Source organism: Parasteatoda tepidariorum, chromosome X2 (assembly GCF_043381705.1).
Source record: "Parasteatoda tepidariorum isolate YZ-2023 chromosome X2, CAS_Ptep_4.0, whole genome shotgun sequence".
In the NCBI taxonomy this organism is placed as follows: domain Eukaryota; kingdom Metazoa; phylum Arthropoda; class Arachnida; order Araneae; family Theridiidae; genus Parasteatoda; species Parasteatoda tepidariorum.
Window position 1 is genome coordinate 27,100,881 of NC_092215.1, and position 27,106 is coordinate 27,127,986.

General features: G+C 28.2%; 1 protein-coding gene across 3 annotated transcripts in view; it reads right to left on the minus strand.

The window, feature by feature from the left end:
• Positions 1-27,106, minus strand: part of LOC107455119 (glycerol-3-phosphate acyltransferase 1, mitochondrial) — a 108,868-nt gene that overhangs the window by 74,737 nt on the left and 7,025 nt on the right. Inside the window, exon 1 of one of the 3 annotated variants that reach the window (XM_071188270.1) lies at positions 8,007-8,185. The exons of the other annotated variants lie outside the window; for them this stretch is intronic. The gene's annotated coding sequence lies outside the window, so the exon portion shown is untranslated. Of the gene's footprint in view, positions 1-8,006; positions 8,186-27,106 lie in introns of those variants that run through there. 3 annotated transcript variants of the gene reach the window in all.

The following is a 27,106-nucleotide window of genomic DNA, read 5'->3' on the forward strand; positions in this document are numbered from 1 at the left end:
TGACATCAATGTAGTTTTATTACCACACATATAGCAAAAAATACAAAACCGAAAAGTAAATTTAACCGAAGAAGTAGTTTTGTGCATGCTCTAAGGTATCATGATGAAATTACCAAATTTTACACCATGCACCAAATTTTATCACTTATTATGAAACCATACTTTGTTAATTTTACTAAAATCATTACCAAAGTGCTTAGGCAAAAATTACTGAAATTTATAGTGTTCCCATAGAGCCAGCAACATAGTAAATTTTACCATACTCTAGTAGTTTCGACAATACCTTTTTAATCAGTGTAGTTTTGTATATTTCTTAACTTTTACTATAATTTAACAATTAATAAATTCTACAAGTGTGTGAAATAAAGGTTTTTTCAATAGTCTTAACACTAGTGGAATTTCATTACTTCAAAAACATGATGATTTCTGATCTAGCTACAGTTAGATCGTCTGATCTAACTCTCAGTTTATCATATTTAATTTCAAAAGTAAAAGTTTCAATAATAATTCAGTATTAATTAAATAAATTGTTCCAATTCAATTCAAAAAATAAAAGAAATTTCAAATTTATGAAAATTTTATTATGAGTTCACCCAGACGTTGAGCCCAGGCCCCGAGATCGGGTGGAGTCCGTCTAATCTCTACAAAAAGAGAGGTATCTCAAGTGTCGTTAGTCATGTAAGATGTAATTTTATGTACAATTAGAATTTATTGCTAAGAAATAGAAATTGATTTTTTACTGCTTTAAAATACTTTTAAAGTTATGGTTTTTTTAGAAACGAAAAAAAATTCGATTTTTACCACAAATATGGTCTCAATTTCTACTTGTCCACAGCAAAAAACGCTAGAATATTTCAAAACTATTTTAGTAAATTAGTAATTTAAAACAACAATTAATTCAATAATAAATAATTCTCAGCTTGATTAACATTTGATTAAAAGTAAAAGAATGTTAATTGAACCCTATATTTTTCTGAAATTATTCATGTAAATGTTTTGTTTTTGTAAACATGTAATTTCGCAAAATAGTTCCTATTTTATGCGTTATAATATCTATAACATACAGTCAATGAGCTATTGGATTTGTAATAAACATTTTGTGAATTACAGCATAGATAAGAAACAATTTATTTTTTAAACTATATAACAAACATTTTTTATTTTTTATAAAATTTAAAATATTCATTTTGTGGTTTATTAAATAAGCAGCAAACATTTTGTAAATCATAAAAAAGAAATATTATAGACCTACGTACTTATGAATTAAATATTTATCAACCTTTACTATTTTGTCCTGCTTAACATACAATCAATGGGCTATCGGACACATAATAAAACATTTTGTAAATTTAGCATATCTAATAAATGTATAACATTTATTTTGTGGTTTATGAAATAAACAGCAAACATTTTGTGAATCATAAAACTCATTATAGATCGATGTTTTTATGAATTAAAAGTCCATTCATCTCAGCTATTTTTTTCTCTGTGCTTAACAAGGCACCTAATAAAATATATTTTCGTTCAAAAAACAGCATATAATTTAGAAAGCTAGTTTACAGCAAACTATATATACATAAAAAAAAAGTAATATTAACTTAAGATAACGATTATTTCCTGCAAACTAGTGTAATCAGACCATTGCAGCAACAACGTGTTAAAAAACGTTCCATATCCTTAATCAAAATGGCGCCAAATTCCAGACAATACTTTTCAACAATAGTTCCAATAGCTTTTATTTCCAGTAGAAGTGCCTCGTAATTGATAGCAATGGAATCATAAAGAAACATAACTCAGGCGCAGAAAGAACTAAGATTCCCTCACTATTCCTGATTTAAGGCCAAAGGACACGCCAATGTCATGCATTCAAAGCATGCCACTGACTCGATTTTTTCAACGAAGGATGAACTCTGGAGTATTAAATCAGCACAAGAGTAATATGACAACTCGTGATAACACTTAACATGCATAGGTCATCTAAACAGATCTACTGGAGAAAAATTTTCTTCACTTTTTTTGACTCGAACAGATTTCGGGTCTCGTGTGACTATTTCGAACCAATATATCACTTTTAAATGGAGTGAACTTTAATAACCAGTTTTTGTTCAGATGAAAGCTTTAAAAATAAAGAAAATTTAGAGTATTTGAAGCATTAAATTGCATAATTTTTACGAAATTCACTTATTATTCCAACAATGTAATAAAGGTATTTTAGAGATTTTGAACTAAATAAAAACGAAAGATTTTCTTCACATTTCCTTAGACTCGTACAGATATCAGGTCTCGTATATTTCGAAAGAAAATATCACTTTCAAATGAGGTAAACTTTAATAACCAATTTTTATTTAAATGGAACCTTTAAAAATAAATAAAATTTGGATTAAAGTGTTAAATTACATACTCTTTATGATATTTATTTATTATTCCTACAGTGTAATAAAAAAGTCCTTTTAGAGAATTTGAGAAAGAAAACGCATTCTATCAGAGAAAGTTTTTTCGTGACATTTTTTTAAACTCGTACAGATTTCAAAGTCTCGTGTAACTCAAACAAACATATTACTTTTAAATGGAGGGAACTTTAATAACAAGTTTTGTTTAGATTAAAGCTTAAAAAATAAAACAAATTAGACTATTTGAAGTGTTAAATTATATAGTTTTTAAGAGATTCATTTAATATTCCAAAAGTGTATTAGAAAGTATTTTAGAGAGTTTGAGAATAAAAACGAAAGTTTTCTTCACATTTTTTTTAAACTCGTACAAATTTCAGGTCTCGTGTATTTTGAGCAAAAATATCACTTTTAAATAGAGTGAACTTTAATAACCAGTTATTGTAAAGATGAACGCTTTAAAAATAAATAAAATGTAGGGTATTTGGAGTGTTAAATTAGATAACGCGTGATTAATTTATTATTTTAATAGTGTAATAAAAGGTATTTAAGACAATTTGAGAATAAAAATGAAAGTTTTTCTTCACATTTTCTTTGACTGGTACAGATTTTTGATCTCGTGTATTTCGAACGAAAATATTTCTTATAAATGAAATGATAAACAATTTTTATTTAAATGGAAACTTTAAAAGTCAATAAAATTTTGATTAAAGTGTTTAATTACACAATCTTCAAGAGATTTGTATATTATTCCAACACTGAGGGAAAAAAAGAATGGTCAAATCTATCAGAATATGGTAACATTTACCGTAAGACACCAAAAAGCTGGGTAGTTTTTACCAAAGCTTTTTGTTAATGATTTTGGTTAAATTAACCATAAAATATTGTGTTCTAACATGTGATAAAATTTTGCAAAAGGGTAAAATTTGGTAATTTTATCATGATTTCTTAGAGACTGGCATGAAATCCATTACTCGGTTAAATTCACTTTACAGTTTTTTTATTTTTCTCTATATGTTTGGTAATACGAACTACAATTTAAAAAACCAGTATTTCCTTTAAACCATTCAGAAAAAATTACTAAAGGAATGGTTTATAAATATCATATATTTTGGTTTTATTACCAGAATTATGTTTGTTTGTTTTATGTTATTACCAGAAATATCATTACCATACAGTACGTTAATTTTACCAGAATTTTTTTTCTCCGCAAACAGTGAGAAAAAGGATTTTAAAGAATTTGAGAAAGATTACGTATTCTTTCAGAGAAATTTGTTCGCAACACTTTATAACTGGTACAGATTTCGTGTCTTAAAAAGAAAGCATCAAGCTTAAATGAAATGAACTTAAATGACCAGTTTCAGTTTAAATGGTAGTTTTAAACATAAATGAATTTGGATTTTTTAAAAAAACATAATTATAACGATATTTATTTATTATGACTTTAAATGTATTGAGTAAGCTCATTATACAAAGCGTATACATACAAAAAAAAAATGATTTGAAAATAGAAAACCGATTTTAAAATTAATATTTTGAAGTAAAATATTTTCCAAGGTTTTTCCTTCAAATGTTTTAGACTCGTATAGATTTCGGGTCCCGTGTATTTTGAATGAAAATATGAGGTCTGAATGAAGTGAACTTAAATAATCAGTTTTTGTTTAAATGGTAGTTTTAAATATAAATGAATTTGGATTATTTCGATTTTTTAAAAATACATAATTATTACGATATTTATTTATCATGACATCAATGTAGTGAGTAAGCGTATACGTACAAAAAAAAATTGAGAAAAGAAAACAGAATTTAAAATTATTATTTTGAAGCAAATGATAAAAGTTTTCCCTTCAAATGTTTTAGACTCGTATAGATTTCGGGTCTGATGTATTTTGAATGAAAATAACTGTGTGATGCATAGAACTTTAATAACCTTTTTTTGTTTGGATGAAAGCTTTAAAAGTTGAATTGTTTTAATTGCTTGAATTGTTTAAATTGTTTGAATTGTTTTAAGTTTTTAAAATTATGTAATCGCTATTATTTTCGTTATAATAAAAGAGGCATTTAAGGCAAGTAATTTAGAGGTATTTGGAGGTATAAAAAAATACACTAATAATTTTATGTTAAAATTATTTATAGACTAATTATTTTATTATTAATTTAAAATTATTTTATTTAAAAAATGAGTAAGTACAAAAAAAATTCATATTCATCTATTTTTATATTTTCATATGCATATATTTTTAGAAACTTTTTCTTAATACTTTTTTTATTTTCTACTTTTTTATTTTCTTAATACTGTTTATTACTTTATTTTTTTATGTATACGGTAGCTATTTTTATGCTGAAATTATTTATAGACAATATGAAAGAAATTGGTTTGGCAAAATCCAAACCAATATTCATTGAATTCTTTCATAAACCTTTCCTTAGCACAATTTTATTATAACAAAACACAGCAGTCATTTTTACGATAAAATTATTGAGCGCATCTAGCTGATTTTACAACTCACATTTTTGAAAATCTGGAACTTCTTCCGTTTATTTGAACTAATTTTATAGTTATTTATTCATGAGTAACAGTTTGCTGCATAAATGCGTTGTATTTATAAATAATTCCAGAGCAAACTGTAATTGATTCTAATTTTAGAATCTCAGAACTTTCCTTAGTTTGTTTTTATATTATTGGAAAAAAACAAAGAAGCATATGCAATTGGGTGATTAACTCTTTCTTTCTTCTGACCCAGTTACTATGTTTCACTTCTAAAATTTAATACCATTGATAAAATTAACAAATAAAAAGTTACTGAATCATATATAAAATTTGTGAATGATATATGGATTTTGATATTAGAATTTTTAATACATTAGCTTATTAAATTTAAAACTAGGTTTTTAAATTTAAAATTATTTAATATAATAATGTTTGGTTGAAAATCATTGGCAGGATAATATTTTCCACACCATTTATTCAGTTAAATAGGGTCAATAGCGACAAATGTGACTATTTAATATATTAGACTATTTAAATCTTCAGACAATTGAATTTTGAGCTATGTTTTTAAATATAGAATTATTTGATATAATAATGTTTGGTTGAAAATCCTTAGCAGGTTTTCATTTTTTCTCAAATGGTTAATAAACCATTTATTCAGTTAAATAGTGTCAATAACGGCAAGTATAAGACAGTTAAAATTATGAAACTAATGTGTGACACGTTCAAGAAACACTCTTATTTTTGACCTAGTTATTGTGTTTGACACCTGATACTTAGTGCTCTTGATAAAATTATCAGATAGCAAAATATTGAATCGTATGTAAGATTTATTAATGGCATGTGGATGTTTCTCTTGGCATCTGGCAGACCATATTAGACTATTTAATACATTAGATTATTAAATTTTTAATTATGTTTTTAAAAATAAAATTATTTGATACAATAATGTTTGGTTGAAAATAATTAGCAGGCTCATATTTTGCCCAAGCTATTAACAAAGCATTTATTCAGTTAAATAGAATCAATAAAGGCTAATATGAAACATTGAAAACAATGAGTCTAATATGAGACTTAATGAGTCTAATATGAGTTGATGAAACTGTCGGTTCATAAAATGGTGAAATAGGGTTATAATAAATTACGTAAATAAAGAATAATACTATTTAAACATTTAAAATAATGGGACTAATGCGAGATACGTTGTAAAACGGCGAATTTTTATAATAATAAAATAGAGTTTGTAATTATTTTATAAGAAATGTATCGTGCCGCGACAAATATGAAGTATTTAAAATAATGAGACAAATGTGAAACACGTTGAAAAACTACTCAATTCTTTATTGTAATTAAACAGGGTTTGCTGTTATTTTATAAGAAATTTATCATACTGTTTATATTCAGAGCGATTCATTATAAAATCTATCGTGGCTAATATGAGACATTTAAAATAACCAGAGACACGTACAAAAAAGGACATTTTTTGTACTAACCAAACAAGATTTGTACTTATTTTGTATAAAAAAAAACATTAGAGAAATAAGAAAATAAAGTCTATTCTTACATTAAATTAAATTTAAATAATGTTTTCGTGAATTTTCACAATGCCGGATTTGTATACTTCTCCTGGTATCTGGCAAATCATTATACCATAAATTGCAAGAATAAAATATTTACTAGAAAACAAGTCATAAATGAATTGTTCAAATATCGATTATTTTAGTTTAATTTACTAGAAATTATAATTTTCCTTCCTTAGAATGTCATTACCATATACAACGATAAGTTTACCATAATTTTTTTCTCCATGTAGAAATATGTTTTTGTCCCTGTTCAGAAGCACCCTATCTTTCAAATAGAATTATAATTTAAACATTATGAAACTCATAAATCTCTCAAATTAACAAACAGAAAGATGACCTCTGTTTGCTGATAGATAAATGCTTCTAATAAATATTTTCAGTAAAAATAAACTATGAATTACAAATATTTTAAGACCTCGAAAAGTTGTTTTTAGAGTGTGTCTAAAAAATGATTCAAAATATTAAAAACATTAAAAGCCTAACTGAAATGCAATTTACCTGAATTTTTCAAATTGCATGAACGGATTTTTGCGTGATAAATGCACTAAATTTTAGCCCTGTGGATATTTGAGAATTTCACAAAATATCTGAACTACTTTAAAAATCTTATAGATCATGTTGCTTATTCAAAATCTTACAGATCATGTAATTCTCATATAACCTAATTAGATATAAAAATGCGTACATAATCCCTATTTTAATTATTTCCCAAAGAAAAACGTTGCTATTTCCAAAATTAAACTTTATTTTGTTTAGTAGAATGCATCTAAAAATTTATTTTCAATTTTTAAAAAGAAAAAAATTTGCATGAAATATTTAATGCTTCCAATTATTTTTAATTTCATTACATAAATTTAAATCATTTATATTTCTGAAATCAAGTAGTGTGCCACATTACCCAAATCTTCCCTATTTTACACTCGTGCTTACACATTAGCGATGGTAAATATCTTTGCTAAGTACAATTTATTTGCTTCATGAATTCCACAATGAAGATTATTAATTATTAATCGTTATTTCCAAAATAGAACTTCATCTCGTTCAGTAGAATTTACAGAAAAACTCGCTGCAATTTTAAAAAAGTAAAACAACGTTTGCGCGAATCATTTAAAGTTTAAAATTATTTTTGATTTTATTATTTACATTTAAATCATTCATATTTCTGAAAGTAAATTAGTATGCCACATTACCCAAATTTTCTCTACATCTCACTCGCGTTTACACATTAGCGAGAGTAACTCTCTTTGCTAAGTGCAATGCATTTATTTCATGAGTTCCACTATCAAGATTATTAATTATTAATCGTTAGGTCAAAAATTAAACATTATTTCATTCAGTAGAATGTATATTAATTATTAATCGTTAGGTCAAAAATTAAACATTATTTCATTCAGTAGAATGTATTGAAACACTTATTTTCAATTATCAAAGAGCATGAAAAATGTTTGCGTGAACCATTTAAAGTTTCTAATTATTGTTAATTTTATTTTATTGTTTACATTTAAATCATTCATATTTCTGAAAGTAAATAGTATGCCACATTACCCAAATCTTCTCTATTTCTCACTCGTGCTTACACATTAGCGATAACAAATCTCTTTGCTAAGTGCAATGAATTTACTTCATGGATTTCACTATCATTGTGGAGGTATAAAATCTAATTGGCTATTAAAACTTTCTTATCAAGCGAAAGTTATCAATCAGCTTCAGCATCTATCATTGAAGTTGGGCAATGAATTCTATATCAATATCTTAATCGCTTATCAGAATTTTGGAAAAAATTTTCTTAATTCCTGCTGCCACCCAGCGTCAAATAGAGTTGTAAATTTTCCACAACAGCTTAATTTTAAAAAGGGAAGCAAATTATAGAGCATAATAGACTTTAAAATATCTGACAATGCACATAGAAAAAGCTTTCGGTAAAATTACCGCACTATATGATAATGAAATTTATGGTAAAAGAAACTATAGTTCCAAAATATACGGTGTTTAAACTATTCATTTTTTAACTTTTCCGTTCATATGGTAACGGTTTACCGGAAATTATGGTTTTCAAAATTATAGTTCTTATTACCACACACTAAGTAAATTTAACCGAAAATATGGTTTTAATGCCATGCTCTAAAGTATTATGTTAAAATTACATAATTTTACCACATTTACCAAATATTATCACAAATTATAAAACCACATTTTTTGTTAATTTGACCAAAATCATTAGCAAAGAAATTCGGTAAAAATTACTGAGATTTTTAGTGCTCCCATAGAGCAAGAAATACTGTAACTTTTTCCATATTCTTCTAGTTTTTCCATACTTTTTTCTCATTGTGGTATAGAAAAAGCATTTATTAAGTATTATAATAAACACAGATATAATTTTTGGCATCTCGATTGCTTGAATTGTCTTTAAAGGACCAGAATTTGCATTATGCGAACAAACGAAATGAAATTTGGAATTATTGGCGATTTTACGCTAAATTTTTAAATTTATGTTTATTTGCATTTATTTTTTATTAATAAGACACATACAAGGTGTCAGTGAGCGAAAAAACATGGTTTCCGATTTTAAGAATGTGTGAAATTTATTTTTATGAAACTTAAATACAGTCAGACTTAATTTTTAAAAAAAACGTATTAAAACCTTATAAACAGAAAAAAGTTTTTTTATGTTTAGGTAATTTTGTCGCTCTATTTTTTCTCCATCAAGCATGACTGACATTTTTTTTAAAAAATATTAAGTTTGTTTTGTTAGAAATCAGTAAAGAAAATTATTAATTTATACCTTTTTCATTATTTTAGAGTTTATTGAGTTATTGAGAAAAATTGATACTGATACTAATTGTTGAGAAAAATTGATACTGACAACGAAACCTTTATGGATTTCTTTATTTCAGAACTATTTATGAACAAAAAACCTTATGAACCAAAAACCCTTATGAACAAAAAACCCTTATGAACAAAAAAGACCTTATGAATACAAAAAAAAGTTTTATTTTGAGATAGGAAATTTTGTTGCTCTATGTTTTCTACATTAAACATAACTGACACTTTAAAAAAATGTGCTTGTTATGTTAGAAATCCGTAAAAAAAGTATTTATTAATGCCTTTTTCATAGTGGTAAAGTATATAATAGTCGAGAAAAATTTATACTGACAATCAGAATTTTATGTTTTTTTTTTTAATTTCAAAGCTAGTTCGATATACTCTCAATAAATAATTATTTAGATTGCATGTGCATTTAATTTGATAAATGGTATTTATTCCCCGCTAACAATTCTCTCTTATTGTTTCAATACGTATCGGTAAAAATCAAAACTAAAGAAATAAAAAGAAATGCATTATTAAAACTTAAGTCCAAAGCAAATTCTTCTAGTGTTTCATTTTGATTTGGAATTTTTTTTCTCCAATTTCTGAGAACATTTTATTTTATAATATAGAAATCATATGTCATCTCCATTCATAAGAATCTAACCAAATTTTTAAATATTTTAATAAAGTAAGTCACAGTTTTAGATGGTTACGGAACAGTTACTTAAGTCTACTAAATGATTGACCCATTTTGAACTTTAATAGAAAACACGGTTTAAGTTAATGATGCGCAGCTTTGCTGCATTGTTATTAGAAAAGCAATATACATAGTGTTAAAAATAGCTCCAAATTTCACCACTATGCGGCGTTAGTGTCATTGCTCTAAACTTAATGAACCATACAGGAAACAACATGGTCTAGCCTCCCTTTCACCGGATTTGACTCTTTGTGATTTCTTTCGGTGCGGGCTCTTGAAAGAGGAAGTGTCCCAACAAAAGACCCAAACTCTAGAGGACATTGAACATTACGTTTCTAGTGCATGTGAGTCCATTTCGACTGAGACATTGTAGCGCGTAAGTGCAAATTTTGTTTTGAGACTACTGCTTATTATTACTGCAAAAAGTGGATATATTGAAAGCATTGTTATTTAGCTATTGAGGCACCGTCGCCCCCTAGTCGAATAATTTAGAACTATTTTTAACTTTACGTAATTTTTGCAAAGAGTTTCTTTGAATTACAAATATAACTATCTAAATACATGACATTTATCTAGTTGATTTTCACTAATTTAATCAACTTAATTTTCAACAATCTTTTACTAAACATTTTGTTGTTGTTTCCTCTCTTAACTATCAGCATCATCTTACTTTTCAATTGATGACCATAATTGATGAACCCAGTAACGGTATAAAAAGAATTTTCTTAATCTAGGAAAATACTATTTTAGTTTGAATCATTTTGGATAATTTTTTAAAGTTCTATTTATAATTTACTGAAAAAATTGGTTTCCTTATTTGTGTAATTTGGACTTAAAAAATCGAAATATGATTCAATAAATATGATTATCGTGGCAAATATAACCGTAATGTTCAGCTAAAAAAACATCCGAACTAAAACACTTCGTTTGAATAGTTTCAAAAGTATACTTTTAAGAAAAACAAATTACTTGAAAATTTTTGTTTTGTTTTTTTACTGCTGTAGATGAATACAGAATATGTTTAACTCATTCATGGAATTATACTTTAGGGTATCCATATCGTTGTAAACACATAATGCCATTTAATTGTGCTGTTTAGTTAATGCACAAGCGCATACAGAATTTGTTCAATTCATTCATAGAAGTGTTATACTTTAGGGTACCTATATAGTTGTAAATAATGCTTTTTAATTGTGCTGTTTAATTCATGCTGCGGCGCATACAGAATTTGTTTTATTCATTCATAGAAGTGTTATACTTTAGGGTGTCTATAAAATTATAGATAATGCCGTTGAATAGTGCTGTTTAGGTAAAGCTGCAGGCGCATCCAGGATTTATTTAACTCATTCCTAGAAGTGTTATGTTTTGGGGTGTCAATAACTATGTAGATAATGGTGTTTCATAGCTCTGTTTAGGTACTGGATCTGTTAACTGTAGGAGGGTATAGAATTTGCTTAACCGGATTTATAGAAGTGTTATGCTTTAAAAAATTGACTACATTATATTTCCACAATTTCATACTATGCAACAAAATAGTAATCAAACTTTTCAGTCGAAAACAAATTATTTTTCTTGGAGAAATGATTCAAATCTAAGGTAGCTTCAATATTACTGAAGGAAAAAGCAAGAATTAATCATTAATATTCATTATTGTTTCTAAATAGACTATTGAAGTTTTGAAAAAAAAAACTAGAAAAGGTTTAAAGTTATGTACCGAAAATGACAAATTTCTTTCAGGTGACACTTTATTATCTTTGCAAACAAATAAAGCTAAAATTGTTCATAACAATGATTTCTACCCAAAAATAAATTTCGACCCAAAAATAATCATGAAATATGATAAAAAAGAAAAAACTAAAATGACAACAAGAGAACAATGCAAAAATTTTATCGATATTAAAAAAAATTGCTGAACTTGACAAGTATCCATAACTGTATTAATGAGTCAAGGTCATTATAGGAGAATTTAGATTTTTTATTTATCCCATGCAATTATCTAATCGTTGATATTGAAGTCTAAACTTTTTCAAACCAGAAAAGGAACCGTTTGCAAATGGTACAAGATAAAACAGGAGAAAAATCTTGTAATATGAAAACGAACATCAAATCTCAAACATAATTTTTGTTTGAAAAAAGATTTACACAGTTAGAAATTTATCGGAAAAAATTTTTAAATATCAATTTACTTAATTGTTATTTTACCATATTCAACCAAAACAGTCAAATAACAAAAAAAGATGGTATTCAAACCATTAACTGCGAGGGGAAGAATGTTTATTAACTGTTTTTCCCTACTACACACGATTTAATAATCAGAATTTTATCCACGCTAAAAGGCCCACAGCCAATGAGAATCGAACGTACATTCTTCAAAACCTTAAAGTCAAGCCAAGGACAAGATGACACCACTAGATAAACTACCTATTTTTGTACAAAAATGTAATTTTTGAATTTTATAGAAAAAAATTTAAAAATTTATTTTGAAAAATCCTAAGCCCCTTTATGGAAATTTTTATTTTCTATAATTTCATAAAACAAAATGGAAATCAGTTCAATAGTTTTTAAACTTTCGATTGAAAGATGGTGATATTTTGATTTCCTGAGAAATACTATTCAAATTCAAAATTCATTGCATATTTTTTTAAATCTTCCATACGTAAAGGATTTGTACAATCACATTTTCGCATTATTTAACATTTTTTTCTCAATAAAATGTCTATATGGTAAAAATTCTGGGTGGTGACCCACTGAATTGCATTTTTTCTTTATGGCTTGTTTCAAGACAAAATTTCTTATGCATTGTATTACTGAAAAATGATATAGATTTATGTCAATCAAGAGGGTTTTTTTAGTTATGCATTGTAACGTTAAGATATTTTAGGAAATTTATAAACATACAAAAATCAAAATTAGCAATAAAAATGTTTTAAATTAACTTTGCGTTTTAAAGAAAAGAAGTTTTTTAGGTTTTATAAATCTAGGATGCTACAAAAATACTCCAGAATCTAAACACTTTTAAGCCAACAGCCAACACATATGCTGCAATTACATTGTTTTTCTGACAGCAAGGGGATTAAATTTGTCTAGGGCTGTTATTCAATATTATTCTAAACCTTTCATAAATTGACCTGGAGACAAAAACTTTTTCAAAATTTTTCTTACCATAATGTTATATGTTTAAGTTGCTCTTAATTATGAAATAATAAGAAAAACTAGCATAACCTCTTTGTGAGTTGACAAAAAAAAATTGTAACAAGTAAGTAGAACACATATAATTTTAAGATTTTGAAATTAATATAATATCATGTTTTCTAATTGTATATATGTCCCTGTATTTTGATATTTTCAGATACTATTTATAATAAATATGTGGCACGCTTAGCTACTAAAATATGCATATCTATTTTTTAAACTAATCAGTTCAATATTAAATTAGCGTAACGAATTGTATTTCATTGTGTAATTAATCTCATTTCTTAAGTTGCAGGATGTCTTTATTATTTAAATTGAAAAATTATAGTCATGCTAAAATATTGAAGGACATTTTACTTCACTTTGATCGGTAATGTCTAAAAAATATATGAATTACGTAATGAGCATAAATAACATAACATGTATGAATGTAACATATTGTAAAATATGATTAAAAAAAGTGGCTTATCCTCGTCTAAGTTGACCACCTGCCTAAATTTATCACTAAAGCAATACCCAACAAGTGGTCAATTTACATACGTTTCTCAGTAACGTGAAAAATAAATATATTTTCGAACAATATATTTATAATAATTAATATATTTTAATTTTTTATAATAATTAATTCATTTTAAAAAAAATTTAGGAATATAACATATCTGTTATGTCAGACATCCAGACAATTAAAATAAAAAAAAAAACACTGAAATAATATTCCATTTTTAATTGAAAACTGTTTATCTGTATACTGTGCTCTGTAATAGTCAATTACTTTGCAAATTTAATGGAATTTTGCATTTTAAAGTAATCCATTCAATGGCTGAAATGCAATGAGAACAACACTGAAATATTTAACTAATGAATGTTAAAATATTTGATGACATTTTTATTTACTCAGAGTAATAATGTTTAGAAAATATATGAATAATGCAATTAACGTAAATAACATGATATGTTCAAAAATAAAAAAATATTAAGCATGATTAAAGAACAACTTATCCCCGTCTATAAGTTAACAAGCTTCCTAAGTTGATTACTAGAGCAATGCACCACTTGTGGTGAACTTACATAGTTTTCACTGTGCCGTGATTTTCATCCTTTTGATGAAAATTTAAGAAAAAAATATTGAAATAACTATATTTTATAAAAATATATTTTCTAAATTTATATTTTATAAATATATATTTTGCATTAATTAATGTATTATTCAGATATACATTTTATAATAATTAATGTACTTTCCAAAAATCTTTTACATTCTAACATATCTGTATTGTCAAACATCCAACCAATTAAAATTATTTAAAAAAATCACTGAAATCATGTTTCATTTTTAATTAAGAACTGTTTATCTGTATTATGTGAGCTGTAATAGCCAATTACTAGCCGAATTTAATCATACTTTACATTTCTATGTAACCCATTAAATGTTTGAAATTCATTGAGAACAATACTAAAATATTTAAGTAATGAAGTTTATTTTGACATGAAAACCAAATTTTAGTTGTTAGAAATGAAACCTCTAATGAAATTAAGAAAGAAATTTTTGGCGAAAACGACACAGAAGCTTTCAGGTTTTGTCCTCTAACAAAATAGCAAAGATACAAAATTTCCTCTATTGTTATTCCGCTGCCTCATTAATAAGATGAAATACTACCCATTGTCCTATGCCTATTGCAAATGTTGCGTCTTGCTCTGAATAACTTATCCTTTTGAAATCGTTAAAAATATTTAAGTGCATTTTCTCTTCAAGTTAAATACATTAGTGATTTAATCACAATAAAAATATGTTTTGAATGTGTTTTGCTTTGTACAAATTGTATCATTGTGATATTTTATTAATAAGCGTAAAATAAGAAATTTATGATTCCAATATTCAATTTGTATAAATACTTTTATGAATTGATCATATTTTGTTGTGGATTCAAAGCAGCCGTATTTTGCAGTAAAAGGTTAAATGTTTATAATACTAATAACACTGCGTAACAAATTTTCATTTATACAAATACTTGATCTTGCCTAATTTGGGCGTGCACTGTAAAGTTTCGGATCAAATTAAGGTATAAAGTACAGGCAGTTTGAGTACATCATCCTCAAAATCAATTTTTACAGTGAAAATTTATACCGTAATATTTATTTCAGTGATTTTTAAAGTGAATCAAAGATTTTACTGTAATTATTACTGTAAAAATAACGGTATATCAGATTTTTCTTATTAAGTAACATGTTCTGGTAAAAATTAATTTTGCGATAAAAAGTACCGGCACCCAGTGCGGAACTTTTAACCGTAATTTTTTTCAGTGTGCTGATTTCAAAGTTGAAATTTCTCTTGCTCGTAAAGATACAGATATTTTAAATAACATTTTTATTCTATTTCATATGGAAAAGTTCATGATTGAACAGTTCATGATAGAGAAGCGCCTCTAGCGGCGTATGATGATATTTCCGGGCATGGGTTTCCATGGAATTTGTATCCTGATGATGTACCCTAATTCGCCAGGAAGTGTATCGCAACTTTTATGCGATCCTCGGTAGCATATAACATTTTTAAACTTGCACATTTCAGCGAAAAATAAACTAAAAATGTTACTTGAAAAATCTGTAGCTTTGGGAGCAAAATAATTTAAGATTTGAAATCAGAATCAGAAAATATTCCAGATCAAATTTTTGTACAATGTACAGGCACTCAGAGTGTCGGTAAAAATGCGATAAAAAATTGTAACGTAAAAAGAAAACCCAATTGCAAATTTGAAAATCAGAGTAATAGAAAATTATCTAAGATTTGTTAAAAAAAAATCTCATGCAACAGAAACCAAAAAAGAATTCGTATAAGAGTTAAAACCAAATCTGTGGAATCAGTAATTTAAATATTTGTCTGAAATTTTGAAATTTTTTGTGAGTTTGCTTTCGTCTTAAGCTCTATTAAAAAATTTTCTGAATCCAAGGAAAAAATATGAATTATTACAAAGTCATTTTTCATTTCAAATTATATATATATATATATATGTATATTTTTGTGTGCAATTTGAATTATAGGTATTTCATTTAAATTCCATTTTGTTTAACATAATTAATTTTATAATAAGTTACAGCTTAAATAATAGTCATAATAATCAATCGAGTCTCATTTTTGCGCAATTAGTAACAAATATTTCTTTAAGTAAATTTCATAAGATCAAAGGAGATTATTTTCTTCTTTTTTGCATATTGAACGCAACTTAAAGTTAACCGGTTTAGAAATTAGTTAAGAAAATTGTTTCAACTTTGAATCCACAGCCCTACACAATAAAAAATTCCGGATCAACTTAGGTTGCAAAGTACCGTCACTTGGCGTGCATCATCCATGAAATCTATTTTACCGTAAAATCCATTTTTACTTTTTACAGATATATTCATTTAATTATAGTGATTCAGTGATTTTACAGTAATTATTACTGTAAAAATTATGATATTTGCTCCGTAACATGTTCCGGTAAAAATGGATTTTACTAAAAAAGGTACCGGTGCTCTAACTGTTACATTATGAAACTTAAAATTTCGGCACATAAGGTTAATAAACATCAGATGATAAATGGGTTAATTGAATTTACTAAGCTAACTGGATCAATAATATTTATTAAAGTAATATATAATAAAATTGCAATTGCATGCATGATTTTAAACAAACTAGTTCTAAATTTCATTGCTTTAGGAACAAATATTTATTTAAATTTCCTTAACATTACCCTTAATGTTTTAACATTAATTAGCATTACCCTTATAAAAGATCACCACTAAAAAATATACTTTTAATAAATAAATAACCGTATTTTTATGAATGTATTATTTATTAAATTGAAAGAATAAGAATTTTGCTCTTATTAAGAGCAGTCATTCTTCCTGCAAAAGCATCCCGAAAAAGTATTAATACTTAGATTCGAACATAGACTAAAGATGTGCAAAACAAATAAACAAAATGAGTAAACACAAATTATGCACATCACCGATTCGAATCAATCTACTCAATTCTCTAAAATTATTACATTCGATTATTAATAGCTGTTTAGATGATGAATTGGATAAATAAGAAATTCCATCTGTAATTTGAGTAACCAGTTTAGAACCCAATTCTGTCGTTTGTAATGACACTTAAACAAACCAAGCGAGCCTTAGATAAGGCTTGCGAATTAAGTCATGAATGAGTAACTTTCGTTTGAATAGAGAACACCGCTAGGTTGAAAGTGAAACTTAGTTCTGAACCCCCCGGATAGATGGCAGCACCAATAATCCGTAAAGCCACTTTTACAATTTAGACATCAATCTGAAGGGGAATGAAATTTTCTCCAGATTCCCGTGCCCATGATACTGCTCTGCAACAAACCGCATGATTTTCGATGCCACGGATTTTACGAGAACGTAGATCGCATGTACGCGGGGGGCTTAACAGCTTTGAGGATCAATACCTGGCTTCTACGAGCAGAAGTCCGTTACATTATGCACTGGGCAAATACGGCCCATGTAACTCTATTTTAGGTAAAAAGTTTGAAATCAAACAAATCAGTTCACTTTACGGAATTTCAATCACAATACGTTATTTCGAAGGACGAGTATATAAATGATTAAAATATTTATTAAAATCAAGACTTATTTACATCATTATCAGTTATGAATGATTTTCATTAAAATTACTGAATCAGTAATTCTAATAAACCCAACTTGGTTAGAGTTCAACTAGATTCAATCACTTAAAATAGATAGTACTATATCACACAAAAAATGGTTAATACTGAATCACTTAAAATAGAATCACATTTCTATTATGAAATCAGAATTATTTTTATTAACTTTCAGTATCAGTATCAAAATGATTACTCAAATGAACAAATCACTGACTTCGAAGAATTCTTTTGACTTCGAATGACTTTAAATTACAAATTGAATCTTGGAAAATAATTGTTGCTATCTGATTCTTAATCTTAAAGTGGGTAAAAAAATCCTTTTCCATAATAAGTACTGGATTTTTTTTAATATCATCCATGTTGATTACAGCTGAGAATGAAAATATCTGTATTCTTAAATGATAAAAAATATCTAAAAAAAGATACATAAGAAGTTTGCAAAAGAAAAGTTTTTAAAAAATGTCAGAAATAAATATCATTTAGATAGGATAAGATAAAAAATTGCGATAATGAAATCAAGAAATGCAAGGGCAAGGACGAAATAAGTTTATAATTAATACACATGGATTTACTAAGGGCATCACTAAGTACAAGGATAAATAAAAGCCACGTGGAAGAAACTTGTTACTATAAGCATTGTCTATTTTATAAAACATTCCCTAAAAAAAAACTCGTATCAAGATAATGAGAATTTTCCTACCTCACTGAAACTTCATTGTGACACTATTTTTAAATACTGTTGCTCTAGTGGCAAAACACAGGTGACTCTAGGATTTAATATTCGTCATAAGACTTCCTGATAACTAATCCCGATTTATTTTTACAACTAAGTTTGGAGAAGCCGTGCCATCTGATATTATTATACTTGTACTGTTTACAATATAAACGCAGTGTTTAACTTTAGCTTAGTCCATTTAATTTTAGATGAAAACGAACTTGGGTAACTCTACAAGCATACTACACTGTTAAAATTTTTATTCTAAAATTATGGTAAAATAACTGGCAGCTGTCTGTCCATCCAATTAACCGTAAATTTTACGGTAAAGAACTTTTTTTTTTCTTTATGGTTTTTTAACCATTTACAACTAGCATTTTTCAAAAACGTAAAAAGGAAAAAATTATTATTTAACTAGACATAGGAGCGTGGCTTTTCGTAAGGTAATGGGTATTGGAGAGTGCCGAACACTGAAAATTCTTCATGTGTTGAAGGGAATGGAGGAAATATTGTGGTGTCAACACTAGGACTCGAACTCCAGTTCTGTCGGTCATGCGATTGACAGGTAAGCCCGCTCGGCAATGATATGTGCGCAGTTGCAAAGAACTAAGTAGCTTCATTAGGTGGTTCTAGTTGGTGCGATAAAATTCTGAATGTTTAACTGTATAAGGTGAAAGCTGTTAATAAACAGTTTTCCCAAACTTAACAGTTTGATTACCATTTTATTTATGGTTATTTGACTGTTCGGAATAAATATGGTAAAATAACCATTCAATAAATTGTTATTTAACCATTTTTTCCGAGAAAATTTTAACAGCGTATGATGCTTTCCAAATATAGCCAAATAACGGATAACACTCAAAACATGCCAAATCTTGCCCTTTATTTCTGTTGTGATATTAATTTTCTTAAATTGATTTGAGGCCACGACATTTTAGAATTTATAAACAGCAGAAAAATCTCATGAATGGTAAAAATACGCGTTACTTCGAACACAGATCAAAATAATGAAATCTCCCATAATATCAAGCCTGCTCAAACGTCGCCTTGTAGACATAAAAGGCGAAATGCACCAGAAATTATAAAAGTTTCTTTCCGTTTTTAGAACCTTATTATTGATCGGTTTTTAGAATCTTACCCCATCTCATTATATATAATTTTAGTAGTTGTGTCATTTTGCACGCATTGTGCGACAAAGTAACTTTAACCGTGAACACAAGAGAAAACTTACACATACACGTTGTCCCCAGAACGTTCATGTAAATTAGCTCTGCGCAGCACACTTGCCACTGAACAACCTAAGTTCTCTTCAAAGCTTGCTCAAAATACACAGCGTGCACGGGGTGGAGCTTCCCAAAGTTTTTCTACGATAAGAACTACCCCCGCCGCAAGGTCTGAGGCCGTTTGCTGCTATGGAAACAAGAATAGCGCATTTCAGGGAGGGTAGCTTCTCTTCACTCTAGGACTGAGACAGTAGATCGAACAAAAAGATTCCCTTTCTCTCTCCAATTCCATCCAAAATCTGTCCTAAACAGTGATCCCACACTCCTACTCGAAATGTATTACCTCGTTACCATAGTCACCGCCATGGGTCCAGGCGAATGGATAGGGGAGCTCTTACTTTAGACGAACTATAATTGTTTCGGTTTGATTGTATGAGTTTGCCTCATATGTAAAATGATCTTCAAGGCAAGGTAAGAGGCTCAACCGGTTTTATTACGTAACAAGCTCTGCTTTGTATACGTTTGAGAAAAGAAAAAATCTCTTCGCGCACTTAAGAACTTGTTTTTGTTCAAAATAAAAAAGAGGCCCTTATGAGAACGTTTTGAGCTTCGTCATTATGATCGGTTAACAGTTAACTTAGCTAAGTAACAAAAGAAAACTTTTACTAGTTGTCCATTGTTTTGGTTGGATTTTTTAATTTTTTATTCGAAACGGTTTAAAATTATAAAAAATTATTTCGTTTATTTATTTGAAATTTTATGCAGTAAGTTTTAATACATTTAATAAAAAATGTACTATAGCCTAGCAGCAACAACGGAATGCACTCTTGTTTTGACGTATCATTTTGCAACATATAATTCAATAATGCTTTTAAATAAAATCATTAAAAAGCAAAGCTTAATTTTATTCTAAAATTAGATCCCATTTTAAAATTACATAAATCGCAATCTTAACACAATTAAATAATTTGAAGCCAGTTGAACCCTACTCAAATTATGGCTCAAATTTTCAGTAATCTTAATATGATATTTAAACTACATTATCATACTGCTTAAATTTGATTTTCACTAAATTATGGTTCAGCTTGAACGGAAACTTAATCTTGCTTCAAGGTATCTATATTATGGTTCATTATTGAATTGATTTTTTAAGAGATAAAAAAATGAAGAAAAAAAGTTTACATTTTAGATTTTAATTACAGTAAGTAACTTGAAAGCATAAAGTATTTATTATCAATACTTATTTTCAATAGCTAAGCTTTTTTTTATTTCCAAGAAACTCAACATAGATTGAATTTTTTCGATAATTCTAAAAATAGGCACATACAGCGCCCGAAGCGTGAGAAACATAATAACTCATCGAATTTTATCTCCCTTAGTTGTAGCCTTGAAGTATTATTTAGCTCTCAGTACAAGAACATTGTAAAAGTATCACTTAAGTATCAATTTATAAATGAAACTTAATCATTTTCCATTTTGAGGAGAAAATTTTTGTTGCCATTTTAATGTGGCGAAAACTGATTAAAAAATTGAAAAGTATCTTTCAACAATTTTAAAAAAATGATGAGGTCAAGTGATTTCTGCTTAGATTTTGAACGATAACCAAAATGTATTTTATCACAGCTATGAATCTTGATAATCATTATTGTAAACAAGAACAAGCTGAGATTTCAAAATACGATTAAAAAAGGCAAATACTGAAAAGGTTAAAACCGTTAGCACAACTGCACTTAAAGCTTAACTATAAAATGGCCAGATGTGCTCAAATCTTGAGAACAGTCCTCAGATTTCAATAGTTGTTCTTAAAAATTTCAATCCCTTTGAGGACAAAAAACTAGTCTCAAATATTTTCGTATGGTCTCAAATTTCTTCGAATTTCACCGAAAAACTCCCTTCTTTTTTATATGCATTAAAGTATGAAAAAAAAAATCAGAAATGCGCATGTTTTTTTTATCTATATGATTTTATCTTACAGAGAATACAAGCGAGGAGCAAAAAAAACACCATGCTGAAACTATCTGATAGCAAGAATATATTTTAAGGAAAAAATAAATAAGTTTTAATTATTATGTTCTCATTTATTTTACATGGATTAAACTTGTCAAAATTGGTCAATAATGAAATCAAATTTGATGAAAATGGCTCTGTACCTGATATTAGTTATCAATTTAAAAAAATTGTTTGTTGCACATATAATTCAATATTTTGCATAAATATATGGGTGTCCTCAAATCTTAAAATTTTTGCGAACGTTCCGCTGATTTGTCCCCAAATCTTGGTCCAGAAATTTGGTCACCTTAAACTAAAGTTTAAAGTATGAAATTCCTCGAAGTGACATAAATTATCAATAATATGAAAAAAATATGTATGAAATTCCTCGAAATGACATGAAAAATCAATAGTATGACAAAGTAAAGTAGGAAATTCCTCGAAATGATATATAAATTATCAATAATATAAGAAAGTAAAGTGTGAAATTCTTCGAAATGATATATAAATTATCAATAATATGAAAAAGCAAAGTTTTATCAATTTTGCTTGTTAATAGACACAATCCTGAACCTTAAGGATTTCGACCCCAGTTTAGTTTGTTTAGCTATACATGGAGATCACAAATGCCAAGTTATCAAAGTTTCAACTTTTTGAAAGAAAAGGATGAAACAGAGCAGATTATATCTCAAGCAACCAGAAAAAATCTGGCCATTTTAATACACTTGCTTTAATAACCGTTTTGATGAAACCTGAAAAAAAAATTTTGTCGGCTGAACACGGAGCATTGAGGTTTAGAGTGCAAAAATTTAAATAATAGATGGTGAACTGAAAATAAAAGATAGGATTAAATAAATAACCCCAAGAAACTAAAGCGGTAAGATATTACTTGGTTAAAAAACTTCACACCCTTCAAAAATATGCTGATTGGAAATAACAATCGACTTGTTTCAAGCACTCAAAAATTGGCGCCCATTTTCAGGACTTGACAGATTTGAAATATAAATCATTAAGTTGCCAACGAAAAATAAAGGCGAGAAACAAAACTAGATAAACCTTAATAGCAGAAAGAATATAAAAATAAACATGAAAAAACAGAACAAGAAAAACCACACGGGCAAATCAGGGTAAAATGCATTTCCACGTGCTATGGAGAGGTCGTGAAGAATTAATGTCGTTAACAAGGGAATCAGCATTCATATAAATAAAACAAGAAGTATTAAGGTCCAAGAAAAACCAATATCACATCACATACGTTAGCAAATCTGTAGAAAAGGGGTTTAAATTCAAAACTAATTAAAATTCAATTTAACTGAGAAAAATCACCATTTTGAAATGTAAACAAAAGAGCTCGAGAAAAACCGGCTTTTTCATCGATATCCAACTCAGTATCCTTGGAATTCTGAGCCCTATCCAGAGAACATGGGAACACCTGGATCAAGTATTGGGAGAAATTTGCCTTCATGGAGGATTATTTGATGGAACTAACCCGAATTTGCGTTACATGAAGAGGAAAACCTCGTAAACCTCCCACAGTAAACGTGACGACAAGGGGACTAAAACCTATGATCCGTCTACCATTGATGATATTTTACGTCAGCACTGTGGTCAAACGAGTCGTGTGCGGCATTCGAATCGAGCTGCAATCGCCGGGATTCTAACCTGGGTAGCCTCATTAGGAGGCGATCGCGCTATTCCCTGCTGTGAGAAAAAGATATGGACGATATTATGTTCTTCATAAATACATTTAGTTGAAATTTTAGAAAAAATACTATTCGAAGCTAGCGCCATGCGTTTCATGTTTATTTAAGACTATCTTAGAATAATAAACACATGTTTACATTCGCCTTTCACTCTTCGCACCATTTATTGAGATATTAAATATGCAATTATCACTAGCCGAAATTTTATCTTCTATAAGTTTACTTAATAAGCGCTTAAAAAAGATAAAGAATAAAAGAAACAACAATCAATTACACATTCGAAAATGTTACATTATTCAGTGATTAAAGTTACAAATAAAAAAGGAAAAACGTAACCAGATAGCAGCTTTAGACATTAGGTTGAGGTTCCGATTTTGTAAAACTTTGGATAGTTTAAGACGAAGTATTAAATAAATAGCATAATAAGCTTAGAAACATCTTCACTTTACATAATATAGATATAATTAACTATCTTCACAAATGTCCTATTGGTACCTTAAATATCTTTTAGGATATTTCTGAAAGGAAGTTAACCATCAATATATTCTATACGTAAATATTTATTTTGAGATAAAATACAATTTAATTTTATAAAATTAACCATATATTTGGTAAATATACTCGCGATGGTCATTACGAGTATATTAGAGAGATTTTGCATAGCGTTTGTCTTACGTTAACCATAACTCTTATTTTAGTTTCTACCCCTTAGTGATTCCACAATTTGGTGGGAAGTTTTCACACATACGCTGTGAAGTTGAAATAGCGTTAGCATTAGATTTACGGGAAACCCTAACGCTTTGCAAAATTTCTCAATTCTGACTAAAATTTACTTAAACTCCGCTAAGAAAGCTTTTTACTTCCAAAACTAGTTTTTTCCCATCTGTCAACTAATGATTCCATAACAAAAGTATAAAAAAAGAAAATTAAGAAGGCAATTTTAAAAGTGCAAAAGCAGCTAAATTACAAGTACCAATTTAAAGTTACTATTGCAAGTGCTAGAGAACAAACTTACTAATACATGTAGTTACGAATACAAGTAGTTACTAATACAAGTACTAGATATAATATTACTATTACAAGTAGTTACAAATACAAAAACTAGGGTTCAATGTTATACTAATACAAGTCCTGAGCACATAGTACTCCCTCGCAGTACTTGCTAAGAGTGTAGCTTGAAAAAATCCTATTTAGATTAACAATCTATAAATTTTAATGGCCAAATTGAATTCTGACCCATCTTTTCTCAATTATTACTTATTTATTCATAATGAATCCTAGATACTGGAAAGTGTAAGATTCTGTCTTTAACAACAGACAACATCACCAATTTTTTTTTATTTTTTATTTCTTAACTAAAACCGGTTGGAATATTTTTCAAACAAGTTATTGATTCAAAATTATTCTCATTTCACAGCACATTTCTCGGTGAAAAACTTACCTACTTATATTTCTCTCAATTCCATTAGCTAGACTCATTCTCACGTTTTGTGGCGAGATGCAGTTTTATCTATGGTAGACTACTGTTTACAAACTTTAACAAGTTCTCCAATTACTTCACAAGATCAGCTATTTTTCTGATGTTTTAAAAGTAATCACAATTGCTTCACAACAGAATTATTTGATCCCTGCTTTATTTAATAAATTGCACTTAATCTAAACCATTTCAAAAACTGTCTTGGATATTTTAATTTAAGGTCGTTCTCCTTAAGTAAATGCGCTAGACCGTAAATTTATTGATAATAAGTTATATAAATCCTACGGTATTGTGATGTTATTCAAAATATGTGAATCATTTTTTACTACACTTTAGGATCAATGAAAAGATAAAAGATCCGCACGCTGTTGCAAAATTCTGTCTACGTAATGGGATCATGTACAATCTGTCTATGGAAAGTACTACCTTCGCCATTCGTCAGAAGCAATGGCGGTGGCTTTGGTTACGAGGTTTAACTATTTCATGTAGGGGTGTTGGGCTAATATTTAAGACAGGTTTTGGCGCAGGTTGGCGAGAGAAAGGAAACCAGGGGTAAGAAGAAGTTCCCCTCTTAGTAATCTGCTTTTAAAAATAAAAAAAAAATTTAAAAAACATACATATATATATACATAGAATAAGATTACATGAATCCTTAATCTGAATATTTTGTCACGTCCAATAAAAGATATTACTTATTAAATTCCACAAAACTTAAAAAAGGAGTTGCATACGGAAATGCATAATGTCTAAAGTAAGAACTCCCCTTGCCATACGCCTGAACCGGTGGCAGTGACTATGGTAACGAGGTATAACTTTTTCAAGTAGGGTTGAGGGGTCAGTGTTTAGGGCAGGTTTTGGGTCCGATCGGCAAGAGAAAGGAATCTTTTTCTTCGGTCTACAGTGTTAGCCCGAGAGTGAAGAGAAGCCACCCTCTGTGAAATGCGCTATTCTTATTTCCAAAGCAGCAGACGGCCTCAGACTTAGTGATGGGGGTAGTTCTTACCATAGACAAACTATATTTTAAGAACACTTTTTGAGTGCTCTTAATATTGTATTTCACTTAAAAATATATATATATATTGTTTTGAACTTCGCCAAAATAAACGGTAAAACTCGTTAAAAATTACAAAAATAATTTCAGTTTTGGCAGGATTTGACGCGCACCTCCTGATACTGATAGCAAAGTAGATAGATTAAAAATATTCTATGTGTCTGTGTAAACTGATACAATATTTATATTGCATCTTCTACAAGTCAGTACTCAAGTAGGGATTGGTAGAGATCTCAGAACTCAGGATTACTGATGTTTAATTGAAATTCCATATCAAAAGTGCAAAGCTTCTTAATCACTTTTTTTTTTTAATTTTCAGAAATTCTACTGTATACATTAAATCAAATACCATCTTTAAGAAGAAAAAAAGATTTGAGAATTGTGGGTACAGTGAATATCAATAGTACATGGATGCACAAATACAATAATAAGCTGTATAGAGAGGCAGATATTAATCAAAAATAGACTGCATCAAATTTGCTAGACAAATCTACCGAACAGACCACTTCTCCTTAACATTCGAAATCCTTAATTTTAAACCAATTGGAACCCGAATCATAATCAGGTCCAGACAAAGGTGGGTTATCTGTATGATTGAAGATTTTAAAGCACTGAGAGTGATCAACTGGAACACCCAAGAAAAGAAGAAAGCAGAATGGAAAACGAATCTAAAGAAGGCCTTGGCCCACAGAGGGCTGTGAAATCAATGAAGAATGAGAAGAAAACAAGTGGAATTTTATGAAAATAGGTATTTCGAGGATTTAAGTATAAACTACAATTTTGCAAACAGTTTTTCCAGATACCTTACAAAATGTGAAGAAAAAAAAAGACTTTTTGTGTTTTGAGGAAGGAATCTAGATTAAAACTTTCTTTACTGCCAATAAAAGCATGTGTCCTGCCTTGTGCATCTATACGCACGCTACAAAGCATTCATTCTCTAAATAAATAGACGGATATAATTTTAGAAAAGATTCAGGCATACTTATTTGATATCTTGCGGATGATGAGAGGAAATACAAAATTTAAAAAATTTAAAAAATTTTGCTTTATAAACACATTATCGTTAAATGTTAACAATTTCATGTTTTTAAACCGTTAGAACTATCTCGGTTTCTGAAGCTTTTTATTATCG